The 24,783-nt window shown below is 40.8% G+C and overlaps 2 long non-coding RNA genes and 1 pseudogene across 2 annotated transcripts in view; 1 reads left to right on the top strand and 2 right to left on the bottom strand.

Annotated features, from left to right (window-relative positions):
• LOC149127573 (uncharacterized) overlaps nt 1-11,554 on the top strand; it is a 42,492-nt gene extending 30,938 nt beyond the window's left edge. The window contains exon 2 of the long non-coding RNA XR_016231760.1: nt 11,310-11,554. This is a non-coding gene — a long non-coding RNA (uncharacterized LOC149127573). The remainder of the gene's footprint in view (nt 1-11,309) is intronic.
• Nucleotides 6,983-21,164, bottom strand: LOC149127574 (uncharacterized). Its single transcript, XR_016231758.1, has 3 exons — nt 21,027-21,164; nt 20,345-20,394; nt 6,983-7,117 (listed from the first exon to the last, which is right to left on the bottom strand). It is a non-coding gene; the product is annotated as an uncharacterized LOC149127574 (long non-coding RNA).
• LOC100338811 (activator of 90 kDa heat shock protein ATPase homolog 1 pseudogene) lies at nt 18,801-20,157 on the bottom strand (annotated as a pseudogene).
• Nucleotides 21,165-24,783: the final 3,619 nt, after the last annotated feature.

Consider the following 24,783-nt stretch of genomic DNA (forward strand, 5'->3'; position numbering starts at 1 on the left):
AATCTTGATGTGAATGGAATGGGAGAGGGAGTGGGAGATGGGAGGGGTGTGGGTGGGAGGGAAGTTATGGGGGGGGAAGCCACTGTAATCCAAAAGCTGTACTTTGGAAATTTATGTTTATTAAATAAAAGTTAAAAAAAAGAAGAGACAAGACATGTAAACAGCACAGAGAGTCTGATAATCAGCAGAGACACACAGAGAGAAATAAAGAAATAAAGGCCACCACAGCCGCTGTCCCAACTCCCCAGCTGGGGAACTCCATCTTGCGAAAAGTAAGTGGGAAGCTTCGCTACCCCAGCCATCATCACAGACAGATGGTTTAGGAGAATTCCAGTCCTCACTGGCTTAAATTTCAGAAAGCTGACTGGGATCTGAACAACTAGCTTTGCTCTAAAGAAAGATCTTCCCACCCCCAAAGCCCAGACCTGAGCTGCTGCCATACAGCCACTGCTAAATACCATTCTGTCCTAAGGGACAGCAAACAGCTCTGCTGCCACTGGAAGACTCACATCCAGAAGCAGGGAGATCCACAAGACAGAGACCAGATCCCTCTCTATCCAGCAGCTGTGGGATTGCGTGGCTCAAGGCTTGGAGCCACACTCACTCATGTGATTTAGGGCAATTCCCCTGTGCTTTTTTGGGATTGGTGCCAGCAGCAGCTAACATACAAGCTTGTATACAGGCCTCACCTGTATACACTTCTTGTCCTGCAGCTCCAGACTGTAACTACTAGTATTATGTTCACTGAATCACAGGAACTCATCCTACAGGACCTAAGGAAGACTGCATTCCACTGATCCAGGCCTCGCCTGAATTCCATTTCACCATCCCCACCAACCAGTGAATAATCTCCAGCATAACCTGTCTTAATTCTGTGGACTGGAACAAGGACCTCTTCAAATTTCTCAATGCCGGTACTAAGATTTTTTATTCCATAAGCTCCACTTTTACCCATGCCCAGTGATCCAGACTTAGGAAAATCCTATCTATATCACACAGTCCCAGGACCATAGCCATTGGTGTTATAAGCTCCAGCATCACTCAGAGCTTGCTTGACCAGAGAAGGGAACTGTCACCAGTATGATCTACAACACCAGGAACAGGGTTACTGCCATCTCAAACCCTAGTGTGCTTGACATCCAACTCCTTGGGCCTGTAGACACACACTTTGATCACACAACTACCTCTACAAACTCCTGCAGACCAGATGACTGTGGTAGTCTAAACACCACTGACATTGATGATAGCTGAAGAAATCACTGAAAGGTTACACTTCTGGGCTCACCAAGAACCAAAGCCAAAGTAACTACCTAACTGACACATCACATTACCTCTAAACAATAGCAGAATCTTTTCCAGTGAAAACTACCTCATAAAGGAGCTGTTATGCCAGACGTATAGACGTTAACATACATACAGGAAGCATGAAGAAGCTAGTAAGTGTGGCACTTCCAAAAGAACAAAACAGTCCTTCAGAAATATATCTTGATTAAAAAAAAATCTATGAAATGTCTGAAAAAAGAATTCAAAGCAATATTAAGGAATTTCAGTGAGATGCAAGAGAAATCAGACAATTCAAAGAAATAAGGAAAACAATTCATAATATGAATGAGAAATAGAAGTCACTAAAAAGAACAAATCAGAAATTTTGGAGCTGAACACTTGAATCAATGAAATTAAAAATAAAATTGAAAGCTTCAACAACAGAATAGACCAAGTTGAAGAAAAAATTTCTGATCTCGAGGACAAGACTTTTGAACTAACTCAGTCAAAAATAATGCAAAATAATAGAGAAAGCCTACAAAACACATAGAACACCATTAAGTTAACAAACATTCATATTATAGGGATAATTGAAGGAGAAAGAAAAAGGCATTGAGAATTTATTTAATGAAATAACCATGGGCTGGTGTTGTCACTATACTGGCATCCTACATTGAAGTGCCAGTTCAAGTCCCAGATACTATGCTTCTGATCAACTTCTTGCCGACATGCCTAAGAAGGTAGTGGAAGATGGCCCAATTACTTGTGCCCCTGGCACCTATATGGGAAACCTGGATATAGTTCTTGGTTCCTGGCTCCTGCCTGGCCCATCCTTGGGTGTTGCAACAATTTGAGGAGTAAACAAGCAGATGGAAGATCTCTCTCTCTCTAATTATACTTTTCAAATAAATAAATCTTTTCAAAAAATTAAAAAATAAAAATTTTGCTTAAAACACTGATTAAAAAATAATTGACAGCACAATACATGGAAAGATAATCTGGTTCATTGGTTGAAATAATTAATATTGTTAAAATATCCATACTATCTAAAGAAATCTACAGATTCAATGTAATTCCTATCAAAATACCAATGACATTCTTTACAGAACTGGACAAAACTATCCTAAAATTCATATGGAGTTATGAAAGACCTAGAACAGTCAAAGTGATTCTAATAAATGAAAAGTCAGAAGTGTCATAATACCTGATTTCAAAGTTCAGTATAAAGCTATGGCCATTAAAACAACATGGTATTGGTGTAAAAGATGGTATATATTTTGAGTGGAACAGAAAAGAGGGCCAAGAAATTAATTCACATACATACAGCCAACTGATTTTGACAAAGCTACCAGGAAAATGTATTGGAGAAAAGATAGTCTTTTCAATAAAAAGTGCTGATAAAAGTGGACTTACATATGTAGAAGGATGAAATCAGATCCCTAATTCTCACTATATAAAAAATTCAACTCAACATTGATTAAAAACCTAAATATAAGGCCTGAAAATACTTCAAGGCACCAATGTGGACAAGGATTTCTTGAATAAGATTTAAAAAATTCAGGCAACATCCAAAAGCTGTGATTCTGTCAAACTCAGAAGTTTCTGCACAGCAAATGGAACAATCAATGCAATGAAGAGACATCCCACAGCATGGGACAAAATATTTGCAAGATACTTATCCGACAAAAGATCAGTATCCACGCTCTATGAAGAACTCAAAAAACTCAACAACAAAATAACAAATTAATAAATTTGCAGAAGACTTGAGTTGTTCTCAAAAGAAGAAATATAAATGGAAAATACAGGAAAAATTGCTCAATGTCAGTAGCTATCAGGGCAATAACAATTCAAAACCACAAAGATATCACTTCAACCCTCTTAGAATGGCTATTATCAAAAAGACAGAAAGTAACAAATGCTAGTGAGAATGAAGAGAAAGAGAAACTCTGGAGATGTTCATTAGTTTGGCCACTATAGGAAAAAGTACGGAGGTGTCTTTAAAACACACACACACACACACACACACACACACAAAACCAAAACAACTGGAGCTGGCGCTGTGGCCCAGTGGGTTAAAGCCCTGGCCTGCAGCGCTGGCATCCCATATGGGTGCCGGTTCTAGTCCTGGCTGCTCCTCTTCTGATCCAGCTCTCTGCATGGCCTGGGACAGCAGTAGAAGATGGCCCAAGTCCTTGGGCCCCTGCACCGTCATGGGAGACCTGGAAGAAGCTCCTGGCTCCTGGCTTCAGATTGGTGCAGCTCCGGCTGTTGCAGCCATTTGGGGAGTGAACCATCAGATGGATGACTTCTCTATCTGTCTTTATCTCTCTCTGTAACTATGTCTTTCAAATAAATAAAATAAATCTTGGCTGGCGCCGCAGCTCAATAGGCAAATCCTCCGCCTGTGGTGCTGGCACACTGGGTTCTAGTCCCGGTCAGGGCGCTGGATTCTGTCCCGGTTGCTCCTCTTCCAGTCCAGCTCTCTGCTGTGGCCTGGGAGTGCAGTGGAGGATGGCCCAAGTGCTTGGGCCCTGCACTCGCGTGGGAGACCAGGAGAAGCACCTGGCTCCTGACTTCGGATCAGCGTGGTGCGCTGGCCGGGTGAACCAGCGGAAAAGGAAAACCTTTCTCTCTGTCTTTCTCTCTCTCTCACTGTCCACTCTGCCTGTCAAAAAAAATCTTTAAAAAAAGAAAACAACTAAAAGTATAACTACCATAAAATCCAGCAATCCCACCACTGGGTATGTATCCAAAAGAAATGAATTCATTGTGTCAAAGAGATGATATATGCTCCATCTTGTTTATTGCAGCATTGTTTACAATAGTCAAGATATGGAATCAAAAGTATCCAAATGGTTAAACAAAATGATTGAATACTGTTCAGCCATAAAAAAGAATAAAGTTGTGTCTTTTAAGGCAAATGGACGGGCTGGCGTCGCGGCTCAATAGGCTAATCTTCTGCCTGCGGTGACAACACCCTGGGTTCTAGTCCCGGTTGGGGCGCCGGATTCTGTCCTGGTTGCTCCTCTTACAGTCCAGCTCTCTGCCGTGGCCCGGGAATACAGTGGAGGGTGGCCTAGGTCTTTGGGCCCTGCACCCACATGGGAGACCAGGAGAAGCACCTGGCTCCTGGCTTCAGATCGGTGCAATGTGCCGGCCATAGCAGCCATTGAGGGGTGAACCAATGGAAAAAGGAAGACTTTTCTCTCTGTTGCTCTGGCAAATGGATGGAACTGGAGGACATTATGTTAAGTCAAATAAGCCAGATAGAAATACAAATACTACATATTCTCCTTATATTTCAGAGTTAAAAAAAAAAACAGTCTTAACACAGAATGATGATTACTAGGGGCTGTGAGGGGTAGTGTGGATAGTGGGAGTTTGGATAACAGATAATAAATCAGTCAGATCAAAGGAGTAAAGTTCCTGGTGTTACACAGTGTAGTGGTAGGACTATGGTTCACAATAACCAAGTATGTATCATTTGAACAAATAAAAAAAAGCAATTCCAAAATGCCAATCACAAAATAATGACAAAGAAAAGGAAATATTCATTTCTTTGTTAGAAATATTGCAAGCTTGCATTGAAATATCCCACCGTAGTCCATAAATTTATACAATTAATGTAAATAATTTTTTCTAAAATCTATGAGAACATAATGTTTATTTAAATGAACATTATGTGAATGCATTTTGTCTGAAGTTAATCTCTTGGGAAGTAGTCAGCTAAAATTAGATCATGATAGGAATGTTTAGATCTTTTGTCTGTTAAGTTAATACTTTGTATATATCTTTAATATTATGAGAACCTTGTTTAAATGAATATTACCTGAAGGATATGTTTTGCCTGAAGATATCTTGATCAATTTAGTTTGTTTCCAAATTAAAATAAATAGATATAAATAAGTACTTTAAAAATAATGTGCTGTGTTTTTTTGTTCCCCATCCTTCCCACAATCACATCTCTACTTCCTCTTTGCTTCTTGAAGTTCCTTGAATTCAAAGCATGGGACACATGGACAGCCTCAGCTGTGTGCCAATTTATGAAAGCGCTGAAACAGCCCTGGATTACACTGAAAATAAATGTTGCCAAGTAATGCAAGCTTTGACCTGTTATCCCAGGAAAAAATATAAATTTTCTGTCCCATTCCTGTCAAAGTAGGCAATCCTTTGAGCAGAAATAAAAACACAAAATGAAACTCACGTTGTTAGAATTACTTATGTTTTCTGAGTTTTCTTGCACACAAGAAGTTAAAACAGCCAAAATCCCAAGGTTAAATTATAGGCCACAGTCTTCTTTTTAATTACATTTTTAAATTGTTGAATATGCTTTCAACACCATGGTCACATTTTTTCAGAACATTGACTTGCTTTGATCTGTAGAAGTCATCAGTCATCAATACTGGAAATTGCTTCCATGTAAAATAATTTATGAACATAATCTTTCATAACCTCTAAATAAATGCTCAACTAGTAGTTTAGGTTGAAAGAGGTGCCAAATAATTTTATTGCCCTTACTATGATTTTTTTACACATATATTATTGTACTCATTATGATTTTTACACCTCTACACATGTTCCCTTTCTCCTGCTCTATTCCCTGCTCATTTTCTGGGTTAACTGAAAAATCGATTCTTCTATGATACTTTCCCTTCCCCTTTACATTCTTACAGGCAATTATGATACTTCCTTGATTCTAAGATGTTAGCATTAAAAGAAATCAGAGCCAAAAAAAATATTGAAAGTATATATTAGTTTTAAGACCTGTTCCAATGGAGAAACACTAAAGTGACCAAACAAGTCCTAAAATCTAGAAAATGTGATGGAGGTTTCTTCTATGAGCAACTCTAGTCCATAGTACAGCTCTATTTCAGTACCATACCTATATCTATCTACTTATCTATATATGGTTTTGAATTTGGTCCATGGATTTGGGTGAAACAAAAGCTATGTCATTTTATTTTGAAAAATTAAACTATGTCTTACTCTGAACTCCTTTGTCAACATGCCTGATATTAATTACCAGAGAATTCTTTCTCAGTATTGCTCAGGATTTTCAGTGGTATTATATAATTCATACTATATCATACTAAAGAAGGGATTTTTGACTTGAGTTTATTCTAGATATTTCATTTTCATGCCGACTGCTTCAGCTAATTTGGCCTAGATGAAAGAAGGCTGTTCTGTACTGGAGTGGTACATTTCCTCCAGTCTCAGCTCAGCACTAGGAATCTGCTCCAAGGCTCACAGGGCCACAACAATGGAGATTGAATCACCGGCCACCACCTATGTGCATTTCTTATCAGAGTTCCTGCCATCCTCTTAGATTCTGAATGGGGGTAGGACTCAAATATTTTTTTTTTTTAAATATTTATTTATTTATTTGAAAGAGTTACACAGAGAGAGAAGGAGTGGCAGAGCGCGCACGCATGCGCGAGAGAGAGGTCTTCCTCCATCCACTGGTTCACTCTCCAGCTGGCTGCAAAGCCTAGGGCTGTGCCAATCAGAAGCCGGAGCCAGGGGCTTCTTCTAGGTCTCCCATGAAGGTGCAGGGGCCCAAGGACTTGGGCCATCTTCTACTGGTTTCCCAGGCCATAGCAGAGAGCTGGATTGGAAGTGGAGCAGCCAGGACTTGAACTGGTGTCCATATGGTATTGCCAGCACTGCAGGCGGCTCTGGCCCCAAGGGCCCAAGTCTTTGCATACCTTGGGAAATCACCTCTAGGCCCAGTCTCTTGCTTCTTCACACCCCATAAGGTGAGGAAGTATAATATTCCTCAGGGGGCCTGAACCTAAACAATTTAACTTTCTTTCTGAAGAGTTTTGTTTGTGTGTATTGAGTTGAAGAGAATCACCTATAAATGTAAAGAGAAAGCAAACTTTACTTTTCAGTTACAGAACAGGAAAAGAGATCATTTATTTTACCATGATGAGTCAACACCTAGCTTTAAGCAACAAGCAAGACTATCCAGTTGGTTTGGTATGTTTGTCCATCCCATCCCAGTAAACCCGGGTCTTCTTGTGAATAAGGGGCTATGTTTCTTTGTGAAGGAGTTCTCAGTGCTGAGCATAGTACATGTTATCAACCCATCAATATTGGCTCAGTGAATTGAAGACATTGCAGGTTAATACTTTCATGTAAAGTAATTCTGGTCTTAGGAACTTTTAAATGCATTAAAATGTGAATCTAATTGGAAGGAACTCGAAAAGCAAATCTGTTTTCTGACCACACTATTTTGATGAATTCTCCTATGATGTACAAGGAATATTCATTGTCAAACATGCTAAGTAGGAATTTTAAAAAGCTGGGATCTAAAATAGCTCTCAGTTCTGCTTTTTACCAGTGAGAACCCATTCTCTTTGTGCTACTGTGTCTGTTCACATATTGTGAAGTTAGTAAAGTGTTCTGAATTTAGATGAAAAGTACACACTGTTCATTGAGGGCACAGAAATATCTTGGGGAAATGAAACATTTGATGGGTACACAGATATTTGTACTTTGCTTTCATTACATATTTAGCTGTTTGGTTTATATCATTAACAAATATCAAAAGCATTTCATGTGAGAACAAGGAAGTGCCTTGGTTACTGTGCAGTCACGAGTGTATACTTCAAAACCTGTGATATTTTACTACCTCTGTTCTTAAAATTCCTTCATTTAAAGCATAATTTTAAGACAATTTTCAAATTAGTTTTGTAGGTTGCTGAAGCCTGGTGCTTTCCATTCCTCTCTTCACTATCTAATAAGTATGAACCACCAGATCACTGCCATACATAAAAGATTACAGTCACTCTGAAAGAAATCACTTATAGAAGTTGTTATAATGCAAATTAAAGAGAAAAGCTTAAACTCCAGACACTGAAATGACCCATGAAGTCTTATTTCAGCACATGTTTATCAACACATCCTCTACAAAAGGCCTACATTGGGCTCTGGTGAAAACCATGGTTTATCAGTAAATGCCACCCTCAAGGGGATTGTTACTCCTGTAGGTGGGAACAACACAAACACACAAATAACTGTAATTCAGGTCATGCAGTGAGGAAAAGTATAAAAGAGTTCAGAAAGTAGTGACCACTTTCAGCTAAAGGAATTGGGTATTTCATCTTAGAAAGGACATAGAATTGTACCTGAAGTTCATTTGGAGAAGGGGAGCCTGGGAGGGAAGGTGTGGCAAAGCAAGGTACAACTCTGAACAAAGGCGCAAATTCAGATCACAACAGGCAAATCAGCCACTCCAAACAACAGTGACAAATATGTGTCATCATATTTCCTCCTGCAGTATATCAAGTGTGGTTATTTCCTTGGAATAAAGGAAAGCTTTATTATGAACGTATGCTCCATTATTTGTTACCTCATAAATATTTTTTAAAATGGCCAAAAAAGTACATTAGAGTAAACTAGTACTTTATGAAAATTTTTTGCTACTTTCCACATTTTTCTTATCAAAGTATGTTCCTGGTTCAGGATAGCTATTGTATTAAAGTTCTCCAAAGAAACAGAACCACACATATACACAATGGTTTATACTGTATGTTGTATACATATACATGTATATGTATATACATATACATGTGTATGTGTGTGTGTATGTCTATGGGTGAATGAGGGGTCTTCAATATGGTCACGGAAATTGTACATTATAAAAAAATGCAGATATCCAAGTTTTTCTGCATCAAAGAAAGTATCTTTCAATTCCATTCTCATATATATACATATATATATGTACATATATAATTGATATATAATTGAATGGACAGAGGAAGAGAGAGAAAGAGAGAGAGAGAGCACAAGATCCAGAGTAAGAGTGAGCGATTTTAAGAAATTGGATCCCATGACTGTTGGGATTGGTAAATATGAACTGGTGGGTAGTCTGGAACTTCTCTAAGGAGTTTTTATCACAGACTTCAGTTTGGAACAGTCCTTTTGGGGTGAGCTTTAGCCTTTTATGGTAGTCGACTGATTGGCTAAAGGAAAATCTGCATTAAAGTATATTGATTTAATCTCATTTAAAAATATTCTGGAAACATCTAGACTTGTGTTTGACAAAACAAGTAGGTACTATAGCCTGGTTAAGTTGACACATAAAATTACCTTTCATGGCTGTCATGAATCAGGAAGATATGGCAGTAATGAAAATGAGGAAATAGTAGTTTTTCATTTTATTTACATAGTTCATTAGGTTTTGCAAACATTTTTGCATATGTAGTATTAAAGAAGGGAGCATACAACTATCAACAGTGTTGAAATGACAAATGTGAAGCACAGAGACATTAGGAACCTAATTTCTGAGCTGAAAGAGTCACAGCAGTTGTCAGAATTAGAACTGATATCTTCTAACTCATTACCTCATGATTTTTCCATTGCACCAACCCAAATTCCTATAGCATTTATTATCTGTAAGCCTCTCTTTAAACTTAGTGCAAGGTATCTTTTCTTACAATTGTTCTTTCTATTGAACTAAATTCTACAATACTCCTGTTTATGAACAACCTTGTTTACCCTACATATAACTGAAAATCCATATTTTTTTAAAAAAGAATGAATTCCGCTATAATCCTGTTTAGGCTGGTTAGCAATTTGTTTATGTAACCTTTGATGACAGACCCTTGAATTAGTTTTTTTAAAAGATGTTATTTATTTATTTGAGAGATAGAGTTATAGACAGGAATATGTAAGCCCTGGGAATTTTGTCAGCTCCAAAGAGGATACCCACAGGCAGTAACTGATCCTAGACTTATCACTGAGTTTGACAATTTGTGACTTGAACATGGCTTCATGTCCAAATAGACAAAAACTCATTTTCTATTCATATAACACATAATTGAGATTCTATTATCATTCTGTTTTATAGATTAAAAAAGACCTTAAAGTTGAACAATTTGTCATATCCACACAACTCACGAGCCTCTGATGAAAAATTGAGGCCTTTCATTTATGCTAGCTGTATGAAAAGTACTGCAATATAGTTCATCCCCATGCTTTTAAAACTAATTCAGGGGCCGGCCCTGTGGTGTAGTAGCTTGATCTCATGGCACCAGCATCATATATGGGTGCCAGTTAGAATCCCAGCTGCTCCTCTTCCAATCCAGCTCTCTGCTATGGCCTGGGAAAGAAATAGAAGTGCTTGGGTCCTTGTATCTGCTTGGGATATCCAGAAGAAGTTCCTGGCTCCTGGCTTCCAACTAGTGCAGCTCTGGCCATTGTGTCCATTTGGGAAGTGAACCAGTGGATCTAAGACCTCTGTCTCTATCTCTCCCAGGGCTTACATATTCCTGGGAAAATAGGCGAAGGCCCATGGGAATGACCATTTTGCTCTTGAGTCCTTCTGTTTACTATATTCAGGGCCATTTTGTACATAAACTCAAACATGGATGACTGCTCAATCTTCCAAATGCTTAACAGCAGTTGAGCACTGTTTCTTTGCCAGCCTCCTTGGGCAGGCCGACCCAACACACTCCTCTTAAAAATGTTGTCTTACAAAAGATGCTCAAGACATGGCACTTAGTGGTCAATTCTCATTTGTATTCAAACATCCATTCTCAGAAAAGGGCTTGTTACTTCCAGAATACCGAATTCAACCACTTGAAGAAATCCACAGTCCTCCTCTTATTTCATCACTGGAAGCAACTTGGTTGGATCACTTTCCCAAAGCCTCCATTTATATCACCTTTGGGACAGTCCAGTTTAACTCCTTTGTTGGTTGAGGATTTTGAAATGAATCCAGTTAACTCTCATCCTGGGGATTAAAGAAATCTAGACACAAGTGCATAGAGCCCCGACTTATCTTCACTGATTAAAATGCAATGGAAAAAAGAAAATACAGGCAGATCACAAAACATATAGCAGTTGAATAATTTGCATTGCTTTTTTATTATTATTCATAATGCTATGTATGTGTATAGATTATGCTCTATTGACTCTTTAGTGTCTGGAGAAGCTTTAAGATATAGGGAGGGGCCAGCATTGTGGTGCAGTGGGTTAAGCTGCTGGCATCCCATATTGGAAAGCTCGTTCAAGTCCTAGCTGCTCTGTTTCCTATCCAGGTCCCTGCTAATGTGCGTGGAAAATCAGCAAGATATGGCCGACATACTTGAGCTACTACCACCACATGGGAGACCCAGATTGAGTTTCAGGCTCCTGGCTTTGGTCTGGCCCAGACTCAGCTGTTCTGGACGTTTGAAGAGTAAATCAATGGATGAAAGATCTATTTCTCTGTCTCCCCCATCTCTGTGTATCTCTCCCTTTCAAATAAAAAAAAAAAAAACTTTACATATGTAGGAGAAAGACAGCCCTTGTTTGGATTCTTGGCTCTGGATTTTTTGTTTTGCCTCTTGGTTCTGCCATTTATTATCTCTGTGCATTTAGGCAAGTAATCACACCTAGCCTTAGTTTTTTGTTGTAAAATTAATTGTGAAGGTTAATTTCACATAACCCATATTGCTTAAGCTTTACTTCTCAAAACATATAATTATTTCATATGTATAATAATATCCAAAATATCAAGATTTTGAGCCCGTGCTTGGTTGATGAGTCGGTTTCTCCTGTTTGCGAGGTCCCATGACCAAAGTTTGCCTAGTCCCCTTTTCTCATGTCTTGTGCCACTCCTGGAATGCAGAACTCTTGTTCTTTTTTCCTCTCTTGGGAGAACTCCTTTAGCACTGCATGATCAGAGGGATTTCTCACAGAAGAGCAGGTAGGCCCCAAGAAACAGTTCTGTCACATCCCAACCTTTTCCTTCCATAGCATTTGCATGCCTAGGGGATAGGGAGTGATAGAAGGAAAATCAAGTGCAGTCTTCACCCTTGTATTCCTGTTGACATTTAGGCAACTTATCAGCTTAGCCTGCTCCTTCACATCTTCCTTAACAGGATATGAGGTCCCTTTTTTGCACCAGCCTCCTTCAAGGGACCCTGGTTGCCCAGCTTGGTTTGTGGGTGCCTGAACACAATAGGCAAGGCTAGGTTTGAGGTTTTTTTTTTTTTAAAGATGTATTTATTTATTTGAAAGGCAGAGTTACAGAGAGACAGAGGCTGAGAGCGAGCGAGGTCTTCCATCTGCTGCTTCATTCACCAGATGGCCTCAATGGCTAGAGCTGCACTGATCCAAAGCCAGGAGCCAGGAGCTTCTTCCAGGTGTCCTACACGGGTGCAGGTGCCCAAGGACTTGGGCCATCTTCTGCTTTCCCAGGCCATAGCAGAGAGCTGACTTGGAAGTGGAACAGCAAGGCCTTGAGTTGGTGTCCATATGGGATGCCGGCACTGCAGGCGGCAGCTTCACCTGCTACACCACAGCACTGGCCCCTTGAGGTCTTTTCTATAGAAATTCTAGAACCATGCGAGACCATGTGTGTGTTTAGACATGTGCTTGGGTATTTCAGAACATTCTTTTTTTTAAAAGAAGCTTTATTGGGGCCAATGCTGTGGTACAACAGGTTTTGATTTTTTAAAACAATGTATTCATTTGAGAGGTAGAGTTAGAGAAACAGGGAGAGACCGAGAAAGGTCTTCCATCCTCCAGTCCACTCCCCAACTGGCTGTAGCAGCTGGAGCTGGGCCGATCCGAAGCCAGGAGTCAGGAACTTCTGGGTCTCTCATGCGGGTGCAGGGGCCCAAGGACTCGGGTCATCTTCTACTGCTTTCCCAGGCCATAACAGAGAGCTGGATTGGAAGTGAAGCAGCCAGGACTCAAAACAGCACCATGGGCAAAGGCTTACCATACTGCAGCACAGTGCTGGCCCCTCAGAACTTTCTATGATGGCCATCAAACTCCTGAAACTTTCTGTAACAGGCAGTCATACTATCCAGGATATAAGGAACTTCATACCATGTTCCCAAGTTGTCCAGTACCAAAATATTCCTTAAAACATGTAGTGTCTGCCACCCAGCAAGATCTCAGTAAGTACAGTTTCTTTTTATCTTCTCTGTTCAAAAATAATTTGGTGTATTTGTTAGAAAGTTAACTATAAACATGTTTTTGTCTTTAGCTAAGCCAGCAATTTTTGCGGTGATAAAATAAAGACCCAAAGTTGTGTGGGTCATAGAGCATTTCACGACCTGGGAGCTTACTACCCCAGCAGCCTATACAGCTGAAACATGGCTGTGTTCTTCGACTAGCTACTAGAGAAAGAGTCACGATACCACAGCCTGGTGAGAGCTGTACGGCACGGACTCAACGCACAAAAGATCCTTACCAAAAGTGGTGCAGAAAACAATTAGTTCCTCGAGTGCCATGTGATGGAGACTTATAGGACAGGACACTCAGGCTAAGGGTAAGGCCAAGAAACAAGGAAAAAAAACTTCCCCAAAGTTTATGAGAAAGCAGGAAGCCAAGTGTTTGCAAACTATATTGCAAGGGACTGAGACCTCTACAAAGGTTGTGTTTAGGTGAACTTTGAACTTTTGCCAATGCAAAGAATAAGGGCTATTTATAAATCCCTATTTGGCGCTGAAGGCAAAAAGCAAAAATTCAAACACAGGAGATGATGGGGGTAGATATTTTGGGAAAACAGAAAATGATAAGTAGAGCCAGGCTAACATAGGACAAGTTGTCCAGACCCAACCCAATCTGAGACAATTCTGTATTCACTCTGGTTTGAGAATTCTCATAAAATAGTTAAGGAAGAGGATCTACAATTTGACCCCAAAAATAAGCACATATGATGTTTCTATTATGAAATTTCAAGTAATTTTTTAATCTTTAAGACAATCATGATGTTCCATTAGTTTCACTAAGAGAAAAGAAACTGAGGGATAACATGCCCCAATACACAGAAAAAGTAACAAAACAAGTCTTAGAAATCCTATTTTAGAGGTTGGCGCCGTGGCTCACTTGGCTAATCCTCTGCCTGCGGCACCAGCATCCCATATGGGTACCGGGTTCTAGTCCCAGTTGCTTCTCTTCCAATCCAGCTCTCTGCTGTGGCCCGGAAGGGCAGTGGAGGATGGCTCAAGTGCTTGGGCCCTGTACCCGCAAGGGAGACCAGGAGGAAGCACCTGGCTCCTGGCTTCGGATCGGCACAGTTCTGGCCGTAGCAGCCATTTGGGGAGTGAACCAACAGAAGGAAGACCTTTCTGTCTCTCTCACTGTCTAAATCTATCTGTCAAATAAATAAATAAAGAAGAAATCCCATTTTAAACATAGAGTTTTCATATGACCTAGTAATTCTGCTCCTGGTTATATACCCAAGAGAAATGAAAACATGTGTCCACACAGAAAAATTGTGTGTTAACATTCACAGAAGCATTATTCATAATAGCTGAAAGGGAGAGATAACCCAAATGTCCATTGATAGGTTGAATGAGTAAACAAAGGTAGTCTGTAATGACAATGGGGTATTATTCAGCCATGAAAACAATGAAGGGCTGATACATACACAATACAGACAAACCTTGAAAACTTTGTTAAATGATAGAAACTGGTCACAACAGATCACATGCTATGATTCCATTTGTATGAAATGTCCAACATAGGCAAATCTATAGAAAAAGAAAGTTGATTAGTGGTTGCTAGAGGAGGAGGGTGTAGGGATGGGACACAGGGAGATAATAGCCAAGGAAGTACAAAGACTTAAAAAAGAGAAGAAAGAGAGAGAGAGAAAGGAGAGAGAAAAAAGAAAGAGAAGAAAGAAAAGAAAAAAAGAAAAGAATGAATCTGAGTTACCATTTGGGCTCTCAGGGATCAGCACTGTGCTACAGTGTGTTAAGCCACTGCCTGCAATGCTGACATCCAATATGAACACAGGTTTTGAATCCCAGCTGCTCCACTTCTGATCTACTTCTCTGTTGTTGTGCCTGGGAAAACAGCAGAAGATGGTTCCAGTGCTTGGCCCCTGCCAACTACATGGGAGACCTGGATGGAATTTCTGGTGTGGACTTGGCCCAGATCCAGCCATTATGGTCACTTGGGGAGTGAACCAGCAGATGGAATATATTTTTTTCTCTCTCTCTCCTTCTCTTTTTAAAAATTTATTTATTTGTAAGGCAGAATTACACAGAGAGAGGAGAGGCAGAGAGAGAGAGAGAGAGAGAGAGGTCTTTAATCCTCTAGTTCACTTTCCAATTGGCTGCAATGGCCGGACCTGTACTGATCCAAATCCAGGAGCCAGGAGCTTCTTCCAGGTCTCCCACGTGGGTGCGGCAGCCCAACAACTTAGGCCATCTTTACTGCTTTCCCAGGCCATAGCGGTGAGCTGGATCGGAAGTGGAGCAGGTGGGACTCGAACTGGTGTCCATATGGGATGCTGGCACTGCAGGCGGTGGCTTAACCCACTACGCCACAGCAATGGTCCCTCTCTGTCTCTCTTTTTTCTCTCCTTTCAAATAAATAAAATAAATTTCTCTTTTTTTTAAGAGTCCACGTTCTCCATCTTTCTTAACTGCAAAAGCCTATTGAATAGAACTTTTTGCCGTATGTACTTGGACACTATAAAATACACGAGTTTGGTATACATATGAGGCAAAAGCAGGTAAAGTGAGTCCTTAAAAGAGATAAGGTTGGCGCTTCTGGGTAGCCGGTAAAGCTGCTGCCTATAGTGCTGGTATCCCATATTGGCGCCAGTTCGAGTCCTGGCTGGTTCCAATCCAGCTCTCTGCTGTGGCCTAGGAAAGCAGTAGAAGATGGCCAAGTCCTTGGCCCCTGCACCTATGTGGGAGACCTGGAAGAAGCTGCTGGCTCCTGGCTTTGGATTGGCACGGCTCTGGCTGTTGTGGCCATCTGGGAAGTGAACCAGCAGATGGAAGACCTCTCTCTCTGCCTCTCCTTCTCTCTCTGTGTAACTCTGACTTTCAAATAAATAAATAAATCTTTTTTTAAAGGAAACATGGGCCTCTGAACACTTAAAAAATAATAATTAAAAAAAAGAAAAGAGATAAAAACGATCCTAGCTTAAGGGGACTCTATGATAACAAATGGGTAACTTGGCAGGAGGTCTCAGTGTTCATCTGCACCCTTCTCTTTATCCAACAAAGGTCTTCCATTCTCTCCTGGCTACTGAACATCATAGAGAAACTTGGGAGACAGGGTCAGGGTGAGATGCCAGAATAGGCCCATTACAAAACTGCTGTTCACCTTTCAAAAACGACTAAAGTTCCAAACTTAATTTCCCAAGGACATAATATTAAATTTGTGAGAAAAGTGCCATCTAGTTACATGGGGCACAAATACTTGAAAGCTAAAAATTCAAAATCTTTTATTTTTCATGCCTTTGTCAAAAAAAAAAAATCCAGCCATTAATTTTTCAACAAATAATTAAGATAGCCATAAATTTTTCAACAAGTAAGTGTGAAGAAGAGCCCCCTGGTGGCCAGTTAGCCGTAAGTGTCCAGAGGACTTGAGGCCGGCAGTAAAGATCCTGGCCTATGGCTCACAAACTTTCTAAAACTGAGCATTTGCCTCTTTTGTGATATCATCATTATCAGAACCTGCTTTAATTTACCTGGGTTTCATATGGGTAGCTACCAATGAGAAATGGTAATTTGAAAAGTCATAATCTTCTATTTATCTGTATTCTGAGAAGAGGTTTTCGGTTCTCAGATCTCAGTTTCAAAGCACGCAAAGCTTTTATTTGGAAACTTAATTACCACCATGGCAGAAATATTTTAAAGCTCCCACGTTTACACATTCCTCAGTAAGCGATTTCCCAAATTCTCCTTTCATGACCACCCACCAGATGGCACTATGTCCTTTCATTTCCTAAAAACATCAGCGTCTTCAGGGACATTTATACAATGTTTTAAGTACTCTGTATTAATGTTCAGATTTTCAAGCTTTTGCTATTCGAGACTACAGCTCGGAAACAACAGGAATTTTGGAATTAGAAACCTGTCCATTGTAATTAGAGTTAGCAGCTACACATGTAGATGCTTAAGTCACTCGTGTATTTAAAGAAGAAGCAAAGTGATTATAGGCAGCTGTGGAATCTGCAATCACTGGCGCCTCCACCCTTCCTCTGCTTGATGCCTTATTCTTAACAAGTATTTCCTTAAAAACATTACCATGATCTGTAACTTAGTCTTGAGTGAAGATTTATAAAGATCTTGTAATGGGGGCAGATATTGTGGTTCAGTCCATTAAGCTGTTGCTTGTGAGTCCGCATCTCATATCAGGTGCCTTGGATTGAGTTCTACCTGTTTTCAATCTGGCTTCCTGCTAATGTGCCTGGGAGGCTGCAGATGATGGCCCAAATACTTGGGTCCCTGCCACCATGTGGGAGGCCAGGATGGAATTCCAGGCTCCTGTCTTTAGGCTGGCCTATACTGAATTATTGGGGGTATTTGGCAAGTGAATCAGCAGATGGGAGCACTCTCTCTCTGACACTTCCTCTTTCTCTGTCATTCTGCTTTCCAAAACAATAAAACTTCAAAAAAAAAAAAAAACACTTACAATGTTGTTCTAATCTAGCTTTAAGAAATAAAGCTATCTCTAAAAGAGGATAATATTCATCCTGTACCTAAAAGCAACTTGGAAAATAAAGAGCTAAAATTAGGAGGGAGCAGGTGGCCAAATGAGTGAGTCATGTACATGGGGCTGCAACAGAGACAGACTGAACATTCTTTTACTCCCCTACATTTCCGGGCCCCTTGCAATCAGATAAATCCTTAGGGCGAGTCCTCATAGTGAAATATTAGCAACTGCTAAGTGTGTCATTTCTATGCTGGGGTAATGAAAAGCCTGTGAAAATTTCTTTTCTTTTTTGACAGGCAGAGTGGACAGTGAGAGAGAGAGAGAGACAGAGAAAGGTCTTCTCTTGCCGTTGGTTCACCCTCCAATGGCTGCCGCGGCCCGCGCACCGCGCTGATCCGATGGCAGGAGCCAGGTACTTATCCTGGTCTCCCATGGGGTGCAGGGCCCAAGCACTTGGGCCATCCTCCACTGTACTCCCTGGCCACAGCAGAGCTGGCCTGGAAGAGGGCCAACCGGGACAGATTCCGGCACCCCGACCGGGACTAGAACCCATTGTGCCAGTGCCTCAGGTGGAGGGTTAGCCTATTGAGCCACAGTGCCGGCCGCAAATTTCTTATGCTTCTCTTTTCGCCTAACAAAATCTTCAAGGAAGCTGCAAGCTTATGATGGTGCAGCTTTACAAAGTGGTGGCAGCTCCACTGGCTTGGGTCTCTGGATGACTGTATGAGAGAGAAAGTTCTCACAACTCAGAGGGGGGAGATGTGAGGTGAACAAAAGGTTAACTTTTACAGATTTTAAGCTACTGAGATCTTAGGGTTGATTGTAACCCTTGAGCACACACCCAGAATAATGCCAGGTTTCTCTCTGCAGACTGTGCCACTTATACACTCCTAAGAAATACATGGCTTCAATCTGTCTCAGATGATTTGCCACTGGAATTTTTTTTCCTTAGACATGCATGTTTTTAAAATTATGTTTGTTCAGCATATGTACACAAAAGAGAAATCACCCTCTAAGCCCACCCCACAGAAAACAAGGACAAATCCAAGGTGTATGTGGAGGGGATTGGGGGTGTAATCCTGCCAGTCACAAGCCCCCCTCAGGAGATGGCTGAAGTGTAGGGCAGGCTGGAGCTACAATAAGTATACTCCAGAGCCAAAGATCTGTTTGATGTCCTAAGAGTAGTGCCACTGCCAGCCCTACTGTGGCCACTCTTCCTCAGGAGCAGGGATGCCTGTGCCTTCCATGCACAGCTCTCCTTTCTTGTCAATGAAAGTCAAGGTCATGGTGGCAAAGTGCTCCTCTGGTCAAGGTTTCTGGTCAAGATTTAAACCTTTGTTTCTCAGGGGCCATATAGGAAATTTCCCCAGAGACATTGCCATTTACCATGTGAAACTTCCCTCCTTCGTCTGCTTCTAACATTGCAGGAGCACGGGTGAAGGCTTATACCAATGCTTGGGTGGTAAGCCCTCTGTAGAGCTCCTCCGGTGGCACCAGGAATATTTCTCTAAGAGTGATCTTCCAAGTGGGGATTTTGACACCAATAGGACTGGCCTGGCTTTTTGAGGAGTGGACTTAGCCTTGAGTTCCACAGGTTTCCGTGCTGGCTCTCGCTTTGGGTCTATTGACTCTATTCATTGTAGGCAAGATCATGCCCCGGGTGAACTCTGCTATGAGAATGCTGATGTAAACTCCCAGTGCTTCTTTTAGAAGTTCCGCCCCTTCTGCCTTCATTAAGGCCACAAGATTTGTGTCAGGCTCATTTTTGACAGGCAGAGTGGACAGTGAGAGAGAGAGAGAGAGAAAGAGCTAGAGAGAGAGAGAGAGAAAGAAAGGTCTTCCTTTTCTGTTGGTTCACCCCCCAATGGCTGCTGCAGCTGGCACACTGCGCCGATCCAAAGCCAGGAGCCAGGTGCTTCTCCTGGTCTCCCATGCGAGTGCAAGGCAAGGACTTGGGCCATCCTCCACTGCACTCCAGGGCCACAGCAGAGAGCTGGCCTGGAAGAGGGCCAACCGGGACAGAATCCGGCACCCCAACTGGGACTAGAACCCGGTGTGCTGGTGCCGCAGGTGCAGGATTAGCCTAGTGAGCCATGGCGCCAGCCCAGGCTCATCTTTGGAAAGGCTCACACCAGTCTCCACTTCATCCACACTGTTTTCATCAGACAAATTGGGGATCTGTACACGTCCCTCGTATTGTACTCCTGATTTCGAGGTTCCTGGCCAGTTGAGTTTGATGCTCCATTCATAAAAGAAGGTAACTTTGCCTTTGCGATTGTTAATGGATGCCTCTCTATCAAGCTTACTCACTTCAGTCACCCCACACTTGCCCTCTTCATTCTGCAGGTGCACTGCCGGGAACAGTGTTTTTGGCTTATCAGTGGAGCAATCTGAAGCATCCCTCTCTGTCCAGTGCCAGTTGTTGATGTTGGTGGCGTCTGTCTGCTCCCCCGTGATCCAGTGTGCGTTGCCCTCACCCCACTTGGCCATCGGCTTTCCAATGGCACCCCACCAGCTCCCAAGCTGTCACATATTGTGTTTGAAGCCTTAATGTTTACTTTCCTCTTTTTATAAGAATTAATTACAAAAACTTCTAGAAAAGGCATATTAGCATAAGCTTTATGGACAGGGCTGGTGGGAGTCCTAGTGGTGTCATTTTATAAACAAGGTTACATACCTTCATATGCATCAGTTTCCTCATTTCTGAAATCATAGTCACAATAGCACCTGTTTGACAAGTTTGATGTGAGGATTAATTAAGTCAGTTAATAAATATATTTTAAGTGATATTTTTGACAATAAATAATATAATTTTCTTTTTTCCTCCTTCTTACCTCCTATATTTACCTTAGTTTTTAGGAGGTTTCCACTTGTTAGGATGAATTTAAAATTTTTTGCATGAGATATACAAATAAGATTCTACTGCTGATATACAAATTTGGATTGTGCAGCAGGACAATAGCTCCTTAAGTTTGGAGAACTCAGAGGAACAGTTACACAGTATCCTCTCTTCTTACAGTGTCAGGCCCTCCTTGGGGTAAAACCCAGGAATTTTGGGAGGAGATGGAGAGTATCAGAGTCAGAGGTAGGGAAACAGATGTCTTTCTGCATTTTTCCTCTCTGGGTTTTGGCTCTAGCTAAGTACTGACAACCTTTAATTAACCGAGATAATATGCAGAGTGCAGAGGTGCCCTTCCATTCTCCCTCTCAGTTTTTGAGCCTCTGAAAGGAGGCAAGCATGCTGGCTGCCAGATTCCAATCTGGAGCACAGTCCCGCAAATGAACTATGGCCGGGTGGAGGAAAGCCCAGAGATGTAGCTTTCCTGGGCTGTCTTTGACCCTGTGTGGTGTAGACTGACCTGAAATTGTGGAGTAGCAAGCTGGCAAACCTCCAGGGAGAGTCACCATAGCAGAACAAGAGGCCCAGTGGCAAGTATTTCAGAAGACACGTAGGACAGACAGAACACACCGGCAGATCCAGAGCAGTTGGTAGAGCCAGCAGAGGATGACATTCAGCCTGGGCAGCCAAGCGGTGGCTCAGGCTAGAAAAAATGAGTCACCAGTACGCCAGCCTTAAACTTTAGCCTTAAATACGGAGAGGGTAAGTAACAGTATCCAGGTGGATAAAGAATGTTGCACTGAAAGCTTTGAAGAGGCAAAGGACATTATACTCAAGACCTCTGGCTATTTCCTGCTACTAGGAGATTGCATTGGCTCCCCAGCACCCCCTCTCTTCTTACACATGAAAGCCTATAAGATGTAGAAAAGAAGAGCTGGAGTGGATTAACTAGATTAACATCAGTTCTCGAAGTTTTGGTCTCACTCTTAAAATTTATGGAGAACTCCAAAGAAGTTTTTTCATTGTTTGTTTTGTGTTGACCTTATAGATTCCTTGAAAGGGTCTTGGCTGCCGTTTGAGAAATGCTGAGCTGGAGGGAGGCACAGGCTGGTCTGTTGCAGGAACTTGAAGGGTGATGGCATGACTAGACAGTGATCCAGGGAGGAGGGATAGGATAGGCAGTCAAAAGTGGGCTGGGAGGGGATCCTGAGGGTCTTGAAGGAAAGGGGGAGCCATCTAAGAGCTTTGAGGAGAGGAGTAGCATGCTATGACTGAAGCTGGTAAGAGGACACTGTGGTTGCAGTTCGATTGGAGCAGGGAGGGGTATAGCAGGGAGTCTTATGGGAAGCAATGCAGTAATGCAAAGGAGGACATCCATGTTTACCAGACTTAACTCCCTGTCAATAGACTCAGTATTGTTCAAGTGCCATTTCCCTTGAAAGATTCACCCTCAGTTGTCTTCCTTTCTTTGTTCCCCCTCACAGCCTATGTAAATTGTTTCTTAATTGTGCATTTCCCTTTAATTTTCTTGTTAAAGGCAATACAGAAAAAATTGTTTTCATAACTCCTGTTCAGTCAATGTTTTCAGTTTTCTACTCTGTCAGCAGGTTTATTTTTAAAGATCTTTTAAAAGTTATAACTCTTTGAAAGGCAATAATCAAACCTTTTGTTGACTTTTTTCTTAAATTTCCATTTATATTAATTTCTGCCTCATGTTTTCTCTTCTTTAATCAAATGTATTTTCTACAAAGAATTGTCTTGCATTTTAAGCTGGGTCTCTCTTTGACTTCAATTCCAATGTGATTTTTTTTCTGAGTACATTTTTTGGAACATGAATTCATTATAAAGTAAAAATAGGAATTTCTTTTCTCTGGGTACTTAAATCAAATAAGTATATCATCTGCTGTGATTTAATTAAGCTGCAATCACTCCTTTGCTTGCATTTTTAACTATTGCTTCCAGTGCAATGCCCATTTTAAATCTCAATGTTAGTTTGAAATGTAATGCATTATACAGCCTTGTCCTCTACACTATACATTCCCTGAAGTGCAGGCTTCACTGGTCTTCCTGGACCCAGCACCCCCTTCCTTATTCCTCCATGACTAATGAGCCTAGGATCCATTTAGGCATTTTCCATGTTATTTGTTTCTCATTCATTTCAAGCAAAGAAATGTTATAAAATCTACTAAAAATGTTTAAATGGCATTAGAACTTATTAATCCAGGAAAAAAAATTGTGGTGTATTTTCTGTGGACCTTAATATTTACCCAGAAATAAGTGGAATATTTCAGTGTACTCATTAACTTGGACTGAAGATTATCTTAAGGCTTTCCTCTTGTGAATAGAAATGGTAAAAGGGTAAACACTGGTGGGGCCGGTGCTATGACATAGATGGTAAAATTGCCACCTGCAGTGCTGGCATCCCATATGGGTGCCCATTTGAGACCCAGCTGCTCTACTTTCATTCCAGCTCTCTGCTATGGCCTGGGAAAGCAGTAGAAGATGGCCCAAGTCCTTGGGCCCCTGCACCCATATGGGAGACCCAGAAGAAGCTCCTGGCTTCTGGCTTCCCATCTGTGCAGCTCCCGCTATTGCACGGATGGAAGACCTCTCTCTGACACACTATAACTCTGCCTTTCAAATAACTAAATAGATATTTAAAAAAAGAAAAGTACACATTGATTTATTAATGATGGCTAACAATTCTTCAATTAAATTTAAAAATACCAGGAATAGGTGTTTTGTCTAGTTAAGAAGCTGCATGGGATGTGCTAATCTCATACCAGAATGTCTGGGTTTAAGTACTGGCTCTAGTTCAGATTCCAGCTTCCTGGTAATGTGCACCCAGGGAGGCAGGAGGTGATGGCTCAAGTGTTTGGACCTCTGCTATCCACGTGAGAGACTTGAGTGAGTTTTAGGCTCCTGGCTTTGACTTTGCCCAGCCCTAGATCTTGTGGGCAATTTTGGAGCAAAAAACGGATGGAAGGTCTCTTTTTATCTGTCTGTATGTCTGCCTGCATGTCTCTCTGTTGCTCTGCCTTTCAAATAAAAGTAAATAAATAGATATACAAATGCAATAAAAAGAATAAGGAGGGAGAACAATAAGGTAATTCAAATATTACAAACAATAAAAATTTAAAATTCTTATTTTAAGTATTTTAAACATTCATACATGTATTAAAGAATCAACTTAATAAATTAATATATCTATTTGATAAATCAAAATCAATAATTTTATTTCATGCTTGATTTTATTTTTTAGTTTCCTATTCTTCCATTTTGCAGGCTAAGTAGAAAGTATTATAAATCTTCTACTGTCAGTATTATGCATCTTCTGGATTCACACAGGGAAATTACTATAGGTACCCATATAATTCATTGTCTATCTTGGAACAGTTTTGAGGATTAGAAGCTTCAATGGTAATAATGATCACAGTCAGTGTAAAATATGATTGCTCCAGTAAATCAGAACATCTGGTCACCCTGGAGACAGGTGTGAGAGGAGCAGATTTTTTCCCCCTTAGTTTTTGTGTTCCGGAAGTGGGGAGGATTTCCAGAATAGGGTGGAGGAAATATTTCCCTATGTTATTTCTTCCTTTCTTATTCCTGCACAGAATAAGAGGAGTGATTTTGCTGACTGATGAGTGGGATAAAAAAACTGAGCATGTAACCTCCAAGTATGACTATTGCTGAAACAACCAGCATAATGCTTGATACATCCGAAAAAGATTTCCCCGGATACTTGTTGTGAAAGTTTCTGATGTTATATAAAAAGAGAATGTTTTGCTTCATGATTCTAATTTTACATGTCCATATGGACTTTTGGAAATTTAAACATATCCCTCTCCTCAGCACAGCTCCCCTTACTGTAAATCTTTTGATAGTCTTCAGATAGAATGTTCTTTTTAAAGGAGAGCTTTCTTCTCTTTTTACATATCAAAGGATTCTTTTTTGTTCCTGGCAATCTTCTGCTTAATTTTTAATCTGTAAAGATAATTCGTTATGCATTAACAAGTGCTTCCATTAGAAGATAAATCAAGTTCCATCTTCTTTATTTTGTATATCTTTGAGCTATGTTTATAATTAATATAAATGTAAAAATATAACCAAAATTATAGAGCGCAGAATGAGAATTTTTTTGTTGTTGTTCAAGGGCTTCCCTACAAAAAACTGCAGCTTGAAGATTGTTTTCAAAGACAACTTTTTGTTATATTTGAGCACAATATAGATTTCTCTTCGGAATTAAATCCTGATTTTTTTGCTTAAGATTTGTTTAT

The sequence above is a fragment of the Oryctolagus cuniculus genome, chromosome 3 (genome assembly GCF_051225735.1).
Source record: "Oryctolagus cuniculus isolate XC-2025 breed Fujian yellow rabbit chromosome 3, ASM5122573v1, whole genome shotgun sequence".
Classification (NCBI taxonomy): Eukaryota; Metazoa; Chordata; class Mammalia; order Lagomorpha; family Leporidae; genus Oryctolagus; species Oryctolagus cuniculus.